Raw genomic sequence first — 20,795 nt, forward strand, 5'->3', positions numbered from 1 at the left:
AAAATTCTTTGGAAATGTGGCTACAAAAGTCAGGAGAAATGGGGTTATAGTTTGGGGAGTTTAAGACTCAAGAGAGTAGGATGGTGTTCAGGATCGAAGAGTCCTTCACGTCCCTGAAATGAAGAGAATGGGACCAGGGGAAAAAGAGAAGGCATTGAAGTGAGATCCCAGAGACCAGAGGAATGGGACAGAGAGCAAGCTGGAGAGAGCAGCCTTGGAATGGGAGGGTTCGCTCTTCTTAGAAACAAGGATAAAAGAACAGCAACCACAAGAGATAAATGTGAATTTTAGGGCCCTTTATATTTACAAATTAGAAGGCAATAACTACACTGAGATGACAGAGGCTGAAATAAAGACCCTCACACAGACATGGTCTGCAATGGCCACCACACAGCTAACCACAGAAAAGTAAAAGTAACCACAGAAAAGTAAAAAATGGCCTATGTGAGTCTCTTTAGCATATCTCTGTAACAAAACTAATCAACATGTAAGCCTCAACAAAATACTTGAAAGCATTACCAAGAGTCTGTTTTAAGATTCTGTTAAGGGTCTTTAGGTCTTACAGGTTCCAGTTTAGATAGCTGATGTGTGGTAATCACATTGTTCATGCAGACGTAAAGAACTAAATTCATCATAATTAAGAGAAAAACAAACAAAACCCAGTGACTAAAGGAAACCTGTCACTGTTTTAGAGCTCATGGGTAAGATCTTGGTAAGACGAGTTACACAGGAGTTTAGAAGACTGTATTCAAAGTCAGAGATGACAGCACAAGGCCAGCCCAGAGGTCCTAAATGTTTTCTGTTAAGAACCAGCTAATAAATAATTTAGGTTTTGCTGGCCATGGGGGTCTCAGTCACAACTACTCAACGTTGACATCACAGCTAGAGACAATACATCAGTGAATGAATATACCAGTTTTATCATATGTATCTGGATAAATGCACAGGGCTAGAACTATAGTGCAAAGTTATGTCAGATGTTCAACCATAATGATATCTGACAGTACACCTCTTGACTGTAATTTTCCATTACACATTGTAATAACGGCCAACAGAAGACTAAAGGAACACTGGAGAAAGAATCTATCAGACACCCGAGTTTTAGTCTTCATCCTGCCACAGGCCAGCTTTTAAATTTGGAACAAATTATACAGTATCTTAATGGTAGTACATTCTCATCTGGAAAACAGGTTAGCTTGTGGGAAGATAATAAATAAGACCGTAGTTAGTACAAGGTAAAAGTCTGCAGCACACAGCTGGGCATGGCAGTACATACCTACATTAATCCTGGCACCAGGACAATAGGAGCACTGTGAGTTTGAGGGCAGCCTGTGCTATACAATGAGACCCTTTCTCAAAAAAAAAAAGGAAGAAAGAAAAAGAGAAAGAAGGAAGGGAGGGAGGTCTCTAGCTATGTACATGAACTATGAAGTGTTTTATAAATGAAAAGTTCTAGCAAGTTACAACAAAAAGTCTACAAGTCTACATTCTGAGATAAAACATTCTAGAAGCTAAGTGGAAGAATAGAATGTCCGTAGGAATTTTTCACTTCTGATATTTATGGAATTTAGTCTTCTTAAAATGATGGTTGCACTTTTTATATTATCTAGACAAAACTGATCAGAATGGTCAACAGTTCTTCTCTATTTCTTCAAAGATCACCTCAAAGGAAACAAATGTCTCAAATGTCACATTTTTATGAAATATTGTTTCTTCAAAACCACAGGCTCCTAAAGTCCTATCTCGACTCTTAAATAATGATTTCATTACCACAGAGCCCTGGAAAGGAAAGGGAAAGGAAGCAAGGTCAGTTTGACAGACTTTCAATCCTTTTACTTTATTCTTTATGCAGCAGGCAGTCAGGCCCCAGCACAAGGAATTCAATTACATTCAATTCCACTTACTAATCCCAACTACAGAGTTGTTTAAGATCAGTTAAGGGACAAAAAGTATTAAAAGGGACATGTGATACTTTTTTATTCTTCAACAAATTGGCAGATAGTTTTAGCCAGACCACAGCATTCTGATCTGTGCATGGAATCCATAAGAGCAGCAAGACTTTCATTTCACAAAACATCATCAAGTCTAAATGTCCTAAATGACTGCATTGCATCTTTACATGCCTTGAGCCTACAGAAATGCTTGGCTGGACAAATTTTAACAAGAAGCTTGAAACCAAGGTGAAGATGGTATTTTACTGTTTTACTTTTATAAACTGCCCAGGCTGGGATAAAAGCTAGCCTCAAGTATGTCAGCACTACTGAGCAGGTGCCAGCCTGAGCAAGGCCCTGGAGTAGCAACGTCTGGTCTGCTGCTTATCTGATCCACTATGTTTTCCTGGGTAAACCTGAGTAGCATTAACTTCTCCACAGTTCTCCATGACCTGATAAGCATATGGAGTCTAGGAAGTCCTACAATTACTTGGAAACAGGTGTTCATGATGCTCTTTCCCTGAAACACACAAAATAAAGAGGATTCAACTGTAATATATTTGTCGATTTCACATAAGGGCTAAAGAACTTTAGCAAATGCCCCTACCTATAGTCTTAAGATTTACAAACCACCTTTAAAAAAAAAAAAACCTAATGAAAGTTCATTTACTAGATTTTTTAAAAGGTGGTATGTAAATCATGTAAGAGTTCATTTACTTATATTACTAATCTACAGAACTATTCAAATTCACTTTTGACATTAGGATTAAGTTTTTAAATATTTTTAGTATGAAAGTAACTAAGAGGCTGTATACTCCTGATGACTGAAAGATAATACTTAATAAAATTTGAGTTAAAAAATTTCACCATGTTTTGTAAGATTATTTAATAACATTTATTCCATAAGGATCAGAACTTTATAGTTATTTTTGATAATGAATTTAATAGGTCAAATGTTTCCTATGTCTTAACAGTTAATATAATCTTAGTGGTTAAAGTATCTAATTATGACATTTAAAGGAGTAGACCTTTTCTATTTCTCAGGCCTTAAATAACCTCATGAACACATTTCTTCACGCTTTTCCCACACCGGCATTTTTTATTCCTGGTCCTTCTGGTAGATTTCTCCAACCACAATGCTAGAAGCAGAGCTGAAAGATGAGGGTCAGAAAGGGAAGTTCTCCAGAATGCTGACTTGTTCTACTTGATCACTGTTCAAAACTGAAGATAGGATCAAGCTTTAAGCACACCTGGATTGAATCCAATGTTATCCAAGACTTGTGTGATCCCTATAATTTCACAAGTGATTTGACCTCTCACTTCCAATTAATAGGGGAGATAAAAATCTAACTTTAACAGGAATTACACTTCAAAGGTGTGTTTTTAAATTCCTACTAGTCTAGAAAGCACAAGGCCCTGAGTTCAATACCCAGTACTGGGGGAGGGGGGCGTGGTTTGGAATCCTTGTTTACTATTTGTGTGGCCAGCCACTCTAGAGGTAAAGATAGGTAAAGTATCATGGCTCAAGGCAAGCCTGGGCAAAAAGTCAATAAAACCTCACCTCAAAATAGAAGCTGGGTGTAATGGTTTTCACCTTTAATCCCAAGTACTTGAGAAGTAGAGGTAGGAAGATTGTGATCTGAGGCCTGTGGAAGCCATTTTCCCCTTAGGTCTCTCTATTACAGCTTAAATCAATTTAAGTACAATGAGAGTGGTCAATGTGCAAAGAGGGCCTCTGAAAATAATGACATTCAAAAACAAAGGAAAGGAGTGACCTAAAAATCTGTTACCGATATGATGTTGTCAAGAAGATTATAGTCAACTACTTTCAGTTCAGAATATGACCACAATGCAAGACATGACAACCAGCTAGAAGAACTTCCAACTTCTACACTGCAATCATTATAAAAGAGATATTACAGGAATTAATTCTCTGAAAAACCTCATGTCTGAAAATAACGACTCCTCCTCATCCCAAAAGTAAGGATAGACTAGCTTCTCACTTCTCATGGTGTACCGTGCAGTGGGGAAACCAAGCCGGTCAACTATCAGAAATTACTCTGAAGCCCCCCAGGAGAAGAGTGAGGAGATCAAAATTCCAACGTCTCCTGGGCTAAAAATAATCTTCCAGTTAGACATACAATATTTTTGGCTTATATTCCAATGGGCCTCTGACCCACCTAGTCTGAGAAGAGACAGAAAGTAAATACAGATGTTCTAATAAAAGGGAAAACATTTTTTGGCCCTAAACTAACCCATTTATGACTTTACTAAAATGTTCTCAAAAGAACCACTTTCCAGGAGTTTTGTTTCTCAGAACTTGGAGACAAAGATATTATGTAAATATAACTTTATTTTTTTTTTTTTTGTCTTTTCTTTTTTGGTGCTGGGATCGAACCCAGGGCCTCACGCATGCTAGGCAAGCGCTGTACCACCGAGCTACATCCCAGCCCTGTAAATATAACTTTAAATGTGCAAAACTGAGTATCACCTTGCTGGTATCTGACTTCCAGCTGTGAAATATTAGATGTTCAGTACACTCCACCCTTTCCTTACTTTTCGTTTCCATGTCCATGTTGGATGGTTGTATCTTTACAAGATATTACCAAGCGCACTGTATTTTCCTTCTGTTTTGCAGTTGTGATTAGGAAAGCGATAAGCGATCGTTACTGTGATAGGACCAAAAGGAAAAAAGTGATTGGCACTAGACCCTCACCACTGATGAAAACCATCAAGTCCTGAGAGTCAGCTCATTATTTTAGCTCACCTTCACTAACTTCTAGATCATCACACCATGGCCACACACTTATGCATAAAGATGACGATAGGCTGAACAGGTAACTAGCATTAGTTTCTTCTGCACTGGCACAAGTACTGCCTCTAACTTAACAGAAAACCAGCAACAGGCACTACATAAATTAGCAGGTTGTTCCACAAGCAAGTTTCATGCTTAACATACAGCATCCAGGCAGTTGAGGACCCCAACAATGCAAAGTAAGGAGGCAGAACACTTTAGAATTTCATTTTACATCTCTCACCCTCCGCTCAGCCCCACGTGGAGTTCTGCATCCAGTTCTGCTCTTCAGTCAGGGGAAGGGACCCTAGATTTCTCTGCATACTAAGAATAGGCATCTGTGACTAACCATTGGCAGTTCTCACCTTTATCACAACTCACGTCCTAGAATTCTTACTGCTGCAATATTCTCCTACTGTTTCAACATTACTCATCTAAAATGCTATAAAAATGGAAGATCCCATTGACGGTGCACATACATACATGCACGCACTGGCTCACACACACATTTCAGAAGACTGGTACTTTTACACACCATCCATCATTCCTTGACTTGCAATCTTACAATTATGGCAGTGGGGGAAAAAACTCAAATATAAATTGACAAGAGCATCAAAACTCCGATACATGAAATATCACTACTTAATTAAAAATTCCTAAATATTATAAATAATTTAGAGTATCAACAAGTCAAAGCCTTATGTTTTCAAAGCAAACTAAGTGTCATGGAGAGTTCGGCTACATTTGTAACTACCATTTCTCACATGAAGTCATACAAGAAAGTCAAGGTTATCAATGATAAAAGGAAAAGGAAACATTCCAAGTTTCTCTAAGTTAAAGAACTGCGCTTAAAAATTCTGACTGCTAGGAGATGTGGCACAACACCAAAAAAGGCTAAAGCCTGACTTTATCCGCATTCTAAAGAATTTATAATTTCTGTTTTCTCAACATATCTTGTCAAATTTTAAAAAGACCCTGTTTTTTAGACAATTCAGATGGTATCTGTCCTCCTCAGGATTGTGTCACTCCTTTGCTTAAAAATATTAAAGGCTTCCTAACCATCTTAAAATAAAATCCAGAATCCTCAACTGACTGAAAACCCTGCATAAATCTCTAATTTTGCTTCAATCTCTCCCTTTTCATTTCCCATATTATACCCCCATCACAGTGCCCAGTCAGTCCCTCTTAAACACTGTCCTTCTCCCTTCTCAAGGACTTTCCACATGTTCTTCCTATGACCTGGGACACTTACACCCTCAACCACACCCGAGAGTAGTGAGCTGGCTGACTCTCACACTGATTCAAAAGTTTCAGCTGACATTTCATATCCTCAAAAGTATTTCCTAACTACGCCTCTCAGGTTCAGGGCTCTTGTCAGCATCAACATGCTTGCTTGAGGCAGTTTCAAAGAAACAGAGCAAGAACTACCATCGTATCATCTGTCTCTTGCATTACACTGTCTGCTCCAAAGGCCAAGCACTGAGCTCATCTTGTTCCCCTCACTGCTATGCCTGTAGCTAGTAAGTACTCGGCTCTTTACACGACTTATTATCATACTCATCTCTGATCAAGCCCTAGTGTTTCAGAAAAGGTAAGTCTAGAAATTCTTACTTAAATCTGTACTTTTTAAAGGTCTCAAGAGATAGGCACAAACATCTACCACAATAAAACTAATTTCACTGTCACACAGTCAAGTTCAATTAACTTGACTTGATCATAGTCCTATGAAAGCAGTAAACAACTCTTTGGGGTCTGGGGACAGAACTCAGTGTAAGCATGCAGGAGACCTTGGTTCAATTCATAGCATGTGCCTAGCATACATGGGGCCCAGGGTTCAATAATGGGTGTGCATGCACACACAAAGAACTTTGGGAGAAAATATTTTTCTTGGTGGAATGGGTAACAAAATAGCATATTAATTATAAATTCAATGAAGCAACCATTATACAATATCATAAATTACTGGTTATTTTAATGAATACCTTTCTAACCATGGTGAAAATGCAAAACAAAGACCCATGCACAATTGGCAAAAGACAGGATTGTTTAGGGGTTTCTGGAAATTGCCTATCTAAGTTGTTGAATATAATGAATAGAAACCGTGAATTTCACAGAAACACAATCCCTAATTATTTTTAATTTACTATACTACATTCTCACCAATACTGAAGCAAATGCCTGGAGGCTATTCTGAACACAACAAAGCAAAGATGTGATATTATCCCACAGCTATGACAATGCGTTTTCAATTTCCAGCACACAGAAATAGTAGCAAATGTCAGAAGAGCCTGTCTCTTCACAAAAAAATTTACTATGATTCCAAATTATTTTTCTGAGAAGGCAATTGTTTGCAAACCTTACCTAAAATGAACCCCACAGGTTAAGTTTAATTTTGTGTACTGAATTTGACAGAGCACCTCAAGAGGAAACATGAGCTGGTAGGGATAGCATCTTGACTCATTCGAGGAGAGACTGGAAAGGTTCCAGGAGACTGATACTTGATAAACTTCCTGATGTCTTGGTTTAATCTGTGTGGCTTATACAAATCAAAAGGCCACCTTCAGAGCACTGGGCCAGTCCACAACTTTCTGCTTCATTGGCTAAATTTAGAAATAAACACTCCATCATAACAACTGAAACAAGAATGGGAACAGGTATCATCTGAAGAAAAAAACTGAATGAAAAAGTGATATCGGCTCACATTTCTTTAGCACATCATCCTAGAGGAAAAGAGAGATGGTCATGGTGAAATATGACACAGGATAGTAACTGTGCAGGTCTACACTATTTGTGAAAACTACACCTGCACTCCTCAAATGTGATCTGTCCTGATTCAACAGTTACAGACATTCAAGTAACTTAAGTCAAGATAAGCTTTTATTAACTGACCTCAAATTAACTGAACCACAGATTGGGTGTTTAGAATTACTTAGATAAGCTTTTTGATCATTCTTTGGTTAACATCCCAGTCTCATGACATCAATTTACCAAAATCTCTAGATTATCCTTAATCCAATTTAGGGTATCATGTGAGTTAAATTCTATCCATGAAAGTCCTATGGGGTTTTGTTATTTTTATTTGAAAAGAGTGGAGGGAAATAGGAAAAAACTGAAGATGGACACGTCAGAAATGAAACGCGGGTCAAACGGTTCTTATCTGAAATGCTTAGGACCTGAAATATTTCCGATTTCAGATGTTTTCAAATTTTGGGATATATGCATACATATGAGCTATCTTGGGGCTGAGACCCAAGTCCAAACACAAAATTCACTTGTTTTATATATACCTTATACATAATGGCCTAAATATAATTTATGTTGTATTCAGAAATGGAACCTAAACATAAGAAACTCTACTTCCTTATGTTTAAAATAAAACTCTATTTTAAACAATTGTGTGCATGAAACAAAATTTTGTGGTATGGGATTTCCTATGTGCAGTGTTATGCTGGTTTTCAAAAAGTTTTAGAGTTTGGAGCAATTTGGATTCACATTTTGAGATTAGGGACACTCAACTTGTATATATGGATCCAAGAGGAAAAAGAAGAAAAAGAGCAAACCTAGGCAGTACTTCAATTTTCTATTATGGTTCACAAAACTATATTCTAAAGCTTTTCAGTTTAAGGTTTGAAAACAAGTTTCTTTGCTTATAGGTAGAGAAAACAGGCTCCCCCACTCCAAAAAGAAAATGGCATTAGCCTTCTATGAAGTAGAGTTCCTTATGTTTAGGGTCCATTTCTGAATCAGAAACTGCACTCCTAGGAATGCCTCTATATAATTACAAAATACTTCACATTTTTCCAAGTAATTCAGTATTTTCTGAAATCTTTCTAACAGCCCTCTAAAACCTGTTACCAGGTGAGACACTGACTGGAAATAAGAGCCATGCTTTCATAGTGTTAAGTTGGGCTGAGGAACTTGGGAACACTGCCCACCTACCAGATTAAGTCCTTCCGCCATATTCCTCCATCAGTATTTGAAGCCTTCTGCAACAGGAGGATTACAGAAGTGAACCCAACAGATTTAAATCTCCACCCTCATAACTAACATTTTAATGAACACCACAGTGAGATTTTTTGGGGGGTGCTCCATTAGTAAGACCCATTTACAATACCAAATGTTCAATGACAACTGGTTTCTCTGTGCATATAATAAGTTTGAATGTATCAAATTAGTTAATTACAAAAATCAAACATTCATAGCTTAAAACATTAAAATTTTTATTAAGCATCAGTAATTAAAATTGATGTACAGGCCTCTATCTTCAGACTCTTAATCTACAAGGGGAAAGAGGATATGCATTAAAAATTACATGTAAGAGTTAACAAAACAACACCTCCAAATGGAAAATAAACATCATTACAATCATCTTCAAAAGAGGAAAACCAACCAAGATACCGAGCTTTGGCTAAGAATGAATATTCAAATCAATGCCCAGAGAAAGAAATTATTCTAGGATTAGTTCTTTTTACACCAATAGACTACAGATTTTGAAATGCTAAAAGATTCTAGTGATTTTTTTCTTTACTTTCAACATTGCTTCTTTTTTTTAAACCCCCAAAAGTCATTTATGCTACTCAAATATATTGAGTCCCAATAGTTAAGCCTTTCCTGTTTGCTTTATAAGGAGCCTTAGTTAATTCTACAACAACTCTACAAAATACAAATAAAGAGACTGAGAACACTTAAGTAACTTGCCTGTCCTGACAACTTGAGATAAGACTTTATAAATTATAAAATTTGGATATTAAAAGATTAATTAGGAGAAAAGTAAAATAAGTTTTGAGATATGTATTAAAGTTTCTTAGATTCCAGTCAATTAATATTTCCCATGAAAATTTAAGGGTATTACATATTAGTTATCTGTAAGAATATACCTTGCACTAAAAATAACTATCCTATTGTCTTAAAAAAAAATACATTTAACCAATTAGCAAAACTGTCAGTAGTTGTAAAGACAAAACATTTGTAAAAACAATAATATGTGTGTTATCTCCCTAACAGATTAACTCTTACAAAATATTCTTTCTTTCACCTTCTTCAGGAAAAAAAAACACAACTTTCTTCAAATAGGCAAAATTTTGAGCCTGTTCTCATTGCATCAAAGATGCACTCTTCAAGATTGAAGACTTTCCATAAATTTTCTCATAATTATTCACAAAATCAAGGGTAGACAGCAAGAAGAGGCTATCCAGGCCCTTCAAGAAGTTAGAATCTTAATCCTAGCCTCTCGGGAGGATCATAGTTTTAAGCCAGTTTAGGGAAAAAGTTCTCCAGACCCTGTCTCAACCAACAAAACCTGAACATGGTGGTTTGCACCTATCATCCCAGCTATAAGGGAAGCATAAACACGAGGATCTTGGTATGCACAGCCTGGGTATAATGCAAGACCCTATCTCAAAAAAATAACTAAAGCAAAAAGAAGTAGAATACTGGTGGGGGCGCAGTGTGTGTGCTTTGGGGGCTCATGGCAGAGTGCCTGCTTAGCAAGTACAAGGCCCTGAGTTAAAAAAATTAATAGAGCCAAAAACAAAAAAAATAAAAAAAAAAAAACAGTTAGAATCTGAATGAGCTCATTACCAGCTATCTAACTCAAGACAATTGTGGGAGAAATGCAGTCAAGTGTGCCTACAGAAACCAAGCATGACAAACCCTCACTGTGTGTCCCTGGGACTGCTTACTCCTTAAATACAGAAGGACGACTGACTGACCACCTCCGCTAACCTGCAGCCAAGACATCAGCAAGCACCAAGGACGTAGAGCAAAAGAGAAAATAAGGGAACACAGCACCACGCCCACCCATCAGATCCATGCTGGCCCCTTGTAACCACGTCCCCCTCCACATGCTCTGAGGGAATTAGTCTTTAAGTTTTGAGTAAATTTCTTTTCAAAAAAGAACTAAATATCTAAAATATCTGTGCTCTGGTAAGAGGCATCTTATCTGAAGCCCCAGACTAATATTTAAAAGATAAAAAAGGTAAATTTAAAAAAAATTTTAGTTTTTTTAATCTAAGGGTACCACTGATGTTTTGACACATGTATACATTGTACAATGACCAAGTCAGGATTTAGCCTATCTTTCACCTCAAACATTTACCATTTCTTAGTGGTATTTGGAGAAGAGAGAAAACAGAACTTGTATTTAATACTAGATGAGAGTAAAATGTGTGAGCGACAGTAGATTAGAAGGTGATAGGAGGAGAGAGAAACAGACTAGGAAAACTGATTACCTTGTTTCCAAATGTAATCACTCCTAGAGAGTGTGAGTGAGTATGAGTGTGTGAGAGTGAGTGAGTGAGTGAGTGAGTGAGTGTGTGTGTGTGTGTGTGTGTGTGTGTGTGTGTGTTGCAGTCGTGGGGTTTGAATTTAGGGTCTCACACTTGCTAAGCAGGTATTCTACCACTTGAGCCACTCCGCCAGCCCCTAATCACTCCTACTCAAGACAGGATTTCTTATGAATAGTCTTTAAATTCTTTGTAGGCGGGAGGAAATCTACAACCACGGAAGACCTCAATCATTTTGCAAGAAAATGCACAAGAAAAAGTAAAAACTGATTCTTTTAAACTAAATCTGGTGAATAGGAAAGTAATAGTGTATATAGCTGGCACTTCAAGTGATACTTACTAGCTTTTCCTCTAAAAGTAAGAGATGGCTGATAAGGAAATGATGCAAGGACCCCCACACCATCTTACTCAAAGCCAAAACTGAAAGGAACAGCAGTAATTGTGACACTGACTTACAAAACAAAACATTCATTTACTTTAGCAACAGTTCATATTGTGTGTCAGGATCCCTCCTAGCCATTCTAGAACCAGTGAAGGACAAAAAAAGTCCCTGACTTTGGGCAATTTGTATTCAGATGACAGGATACCCTAGTCTCAAAGAAAGTGTTTAATAATACCTGCCACTTGAAATTGCCGACTGTCCACAGAAAAATGAAGTCCAAACAAAAAGAAAATGCTTCAAAGTTATTGAAACTTCTGAAATGGAGAATGCTCAGTGAAATATTTACAGTGTGTTACAAACGAAGTTTAATCTAAAAGCATAATTTCTTATTTCTAATAACTATAACTGACAAAGAACTCCCTTAAGAGGAAGCCACTAGTTCTTCAATATGAAAGACTAAATATAAATGTCTATTCTCTTACAAAACCACACTAGAATGACAAAGTCATAGGAAGATTGAATGGAAGAAGCAAAATATCAGATCAAGGAGGGTCACAGAACTTAAACAAAAACCAGATAAACATTAGATAATAGACATGGGTTTCATTCTCTGTTCTACAGGACCACAAATAAGAACCTGGAAGGTTCTGGAATTGCAGATGCAAGATACCACAGAAAAGAGTGGGTTCTGTGGTTGAGCAAAGTATTTGAAAAGCTATCACAAAATATTTAAATCCTCAGCTCCCTGCCCTGCTCCTCTTTTACCAAAGACAGGTTTTAGTATCAGAATTAACTGAAACAGAAAGTCACTAGCTTTAAGAAAGGAAGCCAAACACAAGTAAGGGTATCTTGCTCGCACGTGCATACACACACACCACCACCACAGCAGGATTAAGTGAAAATCTGCATACTAGAAATGAGCCCAGTGAGGGACAGAGGACTTAATATATGCATGGTTGTATCCCATTACCTAAAGTGGTACCTGGAGCACAGAAGATACTTTATAAATAAGCAGCAAAAGCTTAGAAGGTGAGTTTTTTAAATGTCCAAGAAAGAACATCGAAAGACAATCAAGAATCAAATGCAAGGGAGAAAAATATAAAACATAGACATCAAATAAAAAAATTCAGGAGATTAAATGTCTGACCAACAGGAGTATCTAGAAAAAAAGAATAGAGAATTAGGGAGGGGGGTGGGGAGGTTATAAAGAAATAAGGCAAACTTTGCAGAGCTAACATTTCCAGGTTGAAAATGACACTAAATGCTTAGCACAAAAAATAAGTTAAATTCAAAATGCCAGGAATAAAAACAAGATTCTAAAATACCCACATTATTTCAGGTAAACAAGTTGCAAAATAAAGAACGAGAAACAAAAACTGACTCCAACAGCAATTATGATGATAAATAAATATAATGGAATATTGCCTTGTAAATTCTGTGGGCAACAGTTTTTAAGCTAGAATTCTAAACCTAGCAGGAACAATACAGGATAAGGGTGTAAGTATAGTAAAGACATTTTCAAACATAAGATTTCTCAAAGTTTAAGCTGGGTGCTGGTGGCTCATATCTGTAATCCTAACCACTCATGGGGCAGAAATAAGGACTGAGATTCCAGAGTGGCTCAAGTGGTAGAGCATTTGCCTAGCAAATGTGAGACCTTGAGTTCATACCCCAGTATTGTCAAAAAAAACTCCTCAAAGTTGACCTCCCACATATTTTCACTTCCTACTCCCTCCAAATAGCATGTGAATAATAAATCCCACTAAAAAGGGGGAATATAAATAAAATGAAGTAAAAAGGTGACTTTGGTTTTGCTTTGGAGGCTTTCTTTGTTCTTTGTTTTTACTTTTCCTGCCAGGGAGAGGGCAGGGGTTTGGCGATGGGACAGAGGTGTTGAACTCAGGGACTTACACTTACTAGGCAGGCGTTCTACCACTTGAGCCACCCCACCAGCCCTTTTTGCGTTATGTTCAAGATAGGGTCTCACCTGATGCCTGCACCGTCTGTGCTTCCCTGGGCAGCTGGGAATGACATCTGCGCATACACCCACACCTAGCCACTGGTTGACTTGGCATCTCCTAAACTTTTTGCCAAGGGTTCGCCTCAGACCATGATCCTCTGGATCTCTGCCTCCTGAGTAGCTAGGATTACAGTCTTGAGCCAATGCACCTGAGGCAGGCTAAAGTAGGGAAAGTTCGGGACTCTCAGAAAAAAGAATATTACATCTTAGATTAATCATGGTCTGGCTCAGGAACCACTCAGGCCCGCCCCACTCACTGATTATTGGATGAGAAATCACCTGGTTCTCCCCTTCCCCTTATTGTGGGTTTTAAAAGCACCTGAAGAGCCAAAACACACTCTCTTGGCTTCTGGCTTCCACCTGGGCCTCACCCTGCTTCCCTTTATATTTTTCTTCCCTTTTAATAAACTCCCTTTACACCCAAGTGTCCTGCCATGGAGTCTTCCTGGTGGGAAATAAAGAATTTGTAAGTCTTCTGATTACAGACTGCGCTAGCACTGTTAATACACCCAGCCTTTTTTTTTTTTTAATAACTAAAACCCAAAATGTCTGATGAAAAAAAAAGATAAAATATTAAATGAGTGTTCCTATTGTACTAAAAACTGGTGGAGTGAGTCAAGTGATAGAATACCTGTGGTGTCTGTCTACCCAACGCGTGCTCCCCACATGGCTTGGGGTTCTCAGAGAACACTCCTGCAGAAGTTCCTGGGGCCCAGGGATTCCCTCTGGGGCAGGCCACCTTAAAACCATGGCACCCTTCTCTTCCCCTCCCCCTTCTCTCTCCTCCCTTTCTGACAACCAGCCCAGGCAGAGGAAGCATGCTAGCCATGTTGGCCCAGTCACTTGGGCTGGTTCCTCTCTGCCTGTTTCCCCAACCAGACCAGCCTCAGGCCTTGTCTAGATTTTAAGGTAAAAAACTCTTAGCTTTGGATCCTTTTGGCCCCTGGGTGATATTCTGAGTTTGTGTTATTGTCTTATTCCAAGAGACACTAGGTGATCTATGGTTTCTGCTCTGATAGAGAATTTCTGTTTGAGAGTCCTAGCCTTTGCTCTGACTAGCTCCTAAATTTGGGTCTTTGTTTTGTTAAAGTCACTTGTGAAAACCTCTGTTCCAGGCATAGTTGATATTTACGGTGTAGATTACTGTTGGGTAGATTGGATTACAGTTAAAAAGTTAAATTACTTTTAAAAAGGGGCAAAACCTCAATGTTCAAAAGACTGCAAAATATATGATGTAATTAATGTGGCTATAATTTGAAAGATTATCTAAATCATTTCCTAAAATCAAAATTTAGTAAACTTAAAGCTAGTATCTATCTTAAAGATATTCTGCTCTTAGCTATATTTGCTAAAAAACTACTTACAGAAGAGATTTTATGTTTTATCAGGATTCTGTCAGAAACTGAGTCCTAACTAAATCAGTTTATGGAACTGTCTTTTCAGTGATTTTAATACATTTAACACCCCAAAAATGTGTGGGCTATGTGTCTAAACTTCATTTAAATAAATGCTACACAAAAACTCACAGGGTTAAAGTTATAGAAGTTTATTATAGAAGTTTATTTATTTTGCAAGGGAAAACTGTTCTCTATAGCTCAGTGTAGTATGTCAGATTCTAAACTTGTTTAAGGTCCTGTCCAAACTGTGGATCTGTAAGTGGCTGGGTTATATAGGATTTGGATTCCTGGTTTTCTAGGTGATAACAAAGCCCCTTTAAGACAACCCAGGATCTGATAATAAATACCTGGAGTAAACTGGACAACAACAAAAAAGCCCTTCAATGTTTAAAGGTTTACTGGTATTTGCCCAAGCCCTAGCAATCCTAAATGTAGATAAGCCTTTAAAACTAAAAGAAAGGACATTACCTTCAAAGAGGGATAAGTTCCTCAGCCTATGACTAATTCTCCAAAACTATCAAATGATGTCATATTCAAGGAGACTAACAAGACCTTTTAAATCCCACCCTAGTTTGCTTCAATTATTTGGTCTTTTCCTTAGCATGCCTAATTCATATGGACACCTGTCTATCGGGGGGGAGATGTCTTTTACTCCTGTAACAGATTGCTATTTTGGGGGAGATGACTTTTACTCCTATAACAGTTTGCTATTTTGAGTCTGTATGTTGCACATGTCTTTGTGTTCCATTTGAGAGATCCTGTGAGCATGTGGTCACAGGAAATGCTGCCACCATGATGGAGCCACATGTGTTCAATGCCATTTTGCCACATCCTAGGGATAGAACGCCATCTTGCCACCGTCTAGGAAAATTATAACTCGCAATTAATGTTTATACATGTTGTTTTTGACGCATTAATAAGTTAATGATTGGACAAAGAATACAATCTTTATTTTAAAGATCTATAATAAACTACTTTGGAATCTAGCTGACTAACCTACTAAAGATAATGACAAAGAAATGGTTTATTTAAGAGTGCACTGGAATTAATCTGATTGTTTTGTGTGTCATTGTGTGTGCTTTCTATGTATGTCTTTGTCTCCTACCAACTGTGGCCATCTAATTTTTACCTTTTTGAGCTAATATATGCATGCTTTGAAATCTTTGGCATGCCTAGGTCAATACTCCGTGTGTGTGTGTGTGTGTGTGTGTGTGTATATAGATGACTTAGGATGGTCCTTAAGCTACTTTATAAACTTAATGTGCACAACTATCTCAAAAATTGTCTAAACTTCTAATCCCAACCAGGCCTAACAATCCTCTGCCTTAGAACTAAAACAAAGCTTATGGACAATAATCTGTTTCATTCTATCGTGAATATAATTTACATTTAACTCATTAACCCATGTGTTCTTGTAGATTACTATTTTAAATTAAACTAAGTGCTTTAAGGTACAAGGTTGTTAAGAGTTTTATTAAAAGCAGTTATCTAAACTCTGGGTTTTTATAAATGTTGTTTCAAGATACAAATTAAGGTCTTAAAGCACGTAAATTTATATATGTGATTGGGTTGACTATAAAGTTTGCCTAGAGAGTTTTTTAAAGTCAAAATTAGTTCTTTAAATTGTTTGAAAAATGGGTTTTTGTAGCAGGCACCAATGGTTCACTCCTGTAATCCTAGCTACTCAGGAGGCAGAGATGAGGAGGACTGCAGTTCAAAGATAGTCCAGACAAATAGTTTGGGAGACCCCATTTCAAAAAACCCTATCACAAAAAAATTGGGCTGGTAGAGTGGCTCAAGGTGAAGGCCCTGAGTTCAAGCCCTAGTACCACAAAAAAAAAAAGTTTTTGTTTTGTTAAAATAACTGTTGGGGATTTTTGGTGTTATACTTGTTCCCCCTATTCTTCTCAAGTTTACAAACTGACTACAACCCCATGGACTGATGTGAAAGCTGATCACAAGTGATGGGTTTGTAACAGCCAAGCTTAACAGCTGGGTTAGCATTCAGGATCAGCATCCCATTTAGGAACTTTCATAAGAGACCGGCCCTTTGGAGAATGGTAGGAATCAGGGGTACCCCGCATCTTGTTTGCACAGAGATGTCTATAGGAAGGCTTTTTAGGCAAGCGAGGTCAAGAGGACCTGCAACTGAGCCTTCCAAAATATAACAGGGATGTTTTGAGGATCTTGGAACCAATCTACTCTCTACCAAAGGGCAACTTTCCTTCTTCCCTTTTTTTTTTTTTTTCTCTCTTTCCCCACCAGTCAGCATAGAAAGCCCTCGTGCAGGGTTGGAGAGGTGAATGGATTTTCCCCTTCCCTTTCCCTCTCTGTTTCTACTAGCCTGGATAGGGGAAACCAACATATTCACTTGGCTGCATCCCTAAGTACTGGTAGTGCTTTGATCCTGCCAAAAAAGAGATGACACGCTCTCTACATTGCCCATTTGAAATTATTTACTATTCTTTGCATCCTGCCTAAATTGGTGGCTTGCCAAACACAAAAATCCTAAGGTATTTTTCTGGTAACACTGAGAAAACTAAGTAAAATTTCTTTTAAATAGTTCTAATACTGCTAGTGCCTTGTATGTGTATCTAAGTGTCATGAAATCATTTATAGAGTTAGAAGTGTGTACATGTAAACAGCTATAATTATTTTATCTGAGGTACATTCTATCTAATAAGGTCTTTGAAATTTCTGCTCTTTATGACAAATGCTAAAAGTTCCGCCATTTAGGCCTGACATCTATTTGTCAGCTAAACATTGGTTTAACACACATCTGTCAATTTGATAAAACATTGGTTTATCTGACATTGGCTAGATAAACATTGTCTTATATATATAATATTCAGTTGAGCATCAAAACAGGGGCTATTTGAAATTACTGACACTGCCTTCCCTTAACCAATGGAAAATTTAGGGTTTTTATTTGTTAGTTCTGTCAGTACGGTACTGACAACCACTAACTTGTTACTTTGCCTAACCTAGGTTTAAATTGTGATGCCGCTACTGGATCTTTTATATGTTAGATGTCTTTGTCTTCAAGTATATAAGACTTCTGAAATAGTTATAAAAAGACACTGTACCAAGTTGGTGTCTTAACTCCTTTTACAAGTTTGTGCATATGTTCCCAATTATAGTAAGAGAGGTTTAGTAGTACTGTACTATTATATTAATTGCTAAACTATTAACCATGATTACTTTAAGTAACCATCATTATAGTTCTGATACTTTAGGAGCATTTACAGGCAAGCCCATGAAAAATAACTCTGACAACTGCTTATCTGTCAACCAGGACAGACATTCTTAAGTATTGGAGTCATTTTGTATTTTCCTTGTAAAACTTTATAAATGTTGTCTATTGTCAATTTAAGGGTGTCGGTATATCCCATATGAGACAATTAGATTCAATTAAGCCAAGCTTAAGAGCCATTTTTAAATAAATATCTTTATTGCTTAATTTTGCCAGAAAGGTCACATTGGCACTGACTTCTGATCCGTCTGATGTGTTACTCCCTCTCTTCCATGAGACAAAATCTTGACTTTCTGGAAGAAGCTGTGACTTTCCAGGAGAAGCTACTCCTGCTCAGAGAGACAAAACTACCATTTTGGCAGAATCTTCAGAGCTGACTGTTCAGAGTTAAAAAGGACGTGACCCCGAGCATTCAGCATCCCCCCACTTCTTAGAGGAACAGTGGTGTTCAGCTACACGGCAGTTCAAGAGGACTGCACAAATGAGGAGGCTTCTCCAGATCCAGGTGGAGTCAATTATGCCAGACCTCTAAAAGCAACCAATGCCAAGAGATTTTTAAAAGGAGCTCCTACACATGTGCTGTAATCTTTAAGCCTTTTAGGTTGCCAGCAGAAGACAAACTCATGTCTTTGGCCAAGGCCTTCTGTTTAAGCACAGGCAATAGAACTTTCAATGGTATCTAACTTCTGCTTAGGGACACTGTGAGTCGTCTTTGTACAGAACTGACTCATTGATGTTTACTCTCTAATTGGACAGACATCTGCCCTCTGGAACACCTGACCCCTAATGTAGTCAGCTCTTAACTGCCCACTACAGTGACCATTCAAAATAGAGGGCCATCTAACAGTTAAAAATAGCTACAGATATAAACACCTATGGACAAATTAAACCATTAGACACTTATCACTTTTCAAAGTGAAAAGTTAGATTCTTTAACCTTCCTGTTACAGCTGGCAGGGCCCCTCTGATGCTCCATCACTGTTAATGTGCAGGTCCTACCTCTAAATCAGATTTATCTCTTCCAGAATGAAAGCCTTTCAGACCCAAATCATAAGGAAACAGAGCTATTGATCTATACAAAGGAATGAGATTTCCATAAGCAACCCAGATCTCCATGAGAAACCTTGACAATAATTCAAACTCTCTATGTCCGAATGATCCTGAAGGAAAGGAAGTGGGAGAGACAATGTCCCTTGTAGGCAGAGTCTGCTGCCCCTTGTCAGCTCGAAGCAGATACTGAAGACCACCCTTCCTTCAACAACCCCCAAGAAAGAATTTTTTGGAATATTGTCTCTCAGGGAATTTGAGGCTAAAGTAGGGAAAGTTTGGGACTCACAGAAAAAATGTATTACATTTTAGATTAACCATGCTTTGGCTCAGAATCCACCCTCACCTGGCTGGGAACTGCCCAGGCCTCTCCCGACTCATTGATTATTAGATGAGAATCACCTGGTTCTCAACTTCCCATAGGTTATTGTAGGTTTTAAAAGCACCTGAAGAGCAGAAACACTCTCTTGGCTTTTGGTTTCCACCTGGGCCTCACCATGCTTCCCTTTGTATTTCTCTTCCCTAACTTTTAATAAACTCTTTGTAAACCCATGTGTCCTGTCATGGATTCTTCTCAGTGGGATACAAAGAATTTGGAAGTCTTCTGATCACAGACTGCACTAGCACCGTTAACACACCCAGCCTTAAAAAAAAAAAAAAAACTAAAATCCAAAATGTTTGATGAAAAAAATAAATGTTAAAATATTACATGAGTGTTTCTATTGTACTAAAAACTCATGCATCCTGGGGCTGGTGGAGTTGCACAAGTGGTAGAGTACCTGCCTGGTAAGCATGAGGCCCTGAGTTCAAACCCCAGTACCATGAAAGGAAAAAATGATATTCATGCATCCAAAATTGGTAAAAAGCTACATGGGAAGGATCGGCAGAGAAAAAGTATAAAAAGAGTGTTAAAAGAACTAAAATCAAGGTCAAAAGAGAAATTGATAACGTTTAAAATTGAGAACTTAAGTCAACTGCCATACAAAAATGGGATTTAGAAAAATGTAAACAGGACTAGCAACATGGCTCAGTGGCAGAGTAGCATGCCTGAGGTCCTAGGTTTGATCCTTGGAAGGAAAAAAAGTAAACAGGGAAACCAGAACAAAGAACCTTTGTTATGTAATGCATCTGGAAAATAAAATAGGAACAGGAAGAGGGGATAGAAATCTATTTTTATTATAAGACTCGGAAGACTAATATTTTTTAAACTGTGCATTTTATAAAATAGAAGCATAAGTTTACTTTTTTTTTTCATCTAATAGATAACCCACTCCAATTACTACCCTACGCTCTGCTAGAGATCAAACCCAGGGCCACAGGCATGCTAGGCAAGTGTTCTACCACTGACATTTGTATCCTCCCCCATCAGTTAACCTCTCGTAACAGGTTACAGATCTTTGAAACAAAAACAGTTACAGCAAAAGAGGTTACAGGTTCCCCACAAATTTAGTAAAGGACTAATCTTAGTTTTGAAAAACTATTTCTCTAAACTTTTACATGAAATTTAATTATATCACACACACACAAACTACAGCAAGTCAATGCATGTCTTCATGACCTCACAATTCCTTTTACAAATTAGTCTTAGCTGAGCCCCTTCTCAATAAAAGGAAAGTTAGGTAATCAGACACGATCTAAAATATCAACTAGATTTACATTAAACTTAAAAGCTTGTCCTCTGAACAAG

The 20,795-nt window shown here is 37.8% G+C and overlaps 1 protein-coding gene and 1 long non-coding RNA gene across 6 annotated transcripts in view; one reads left to right on the plus strand and one right to left on the minus strand.

The window, feature by feature from the left end:
* Window positions 1–20,795, minus strand: part of Slain1 (SLAIN motif family member 1) — a 65,642-nt gene that overhangs the window by 26,604 nt on the left and 18,243 nt on the right. The gene's annotated exons all lie outside the window — the stretch shown is intronic.
* On the plus strand, window positions 14,211–19,660 carry LOC141411446 (uncharacterized). Its single transcript, XR_012436193.1, has 2 exons — window positions 14,211–14,320; window positions 18,278–19,660. It is a non-coding gene; the product is annotated as an uncharacterized lncRNA (long non-coding RNA).

This window comes from Castor canadensis, chromosome 10 (assembly GCF_047511655.1).
Source record: "Castor canadensis chromosome 10, mCasCan1.hap1v2, whole genome shotgun sequence".
Classification (NCBI taxonomy): Eukaryota; Metazoa; Chordata; class Mammalia; order Rodentia; family Castoridae; genus Castor; species Castor canadensis.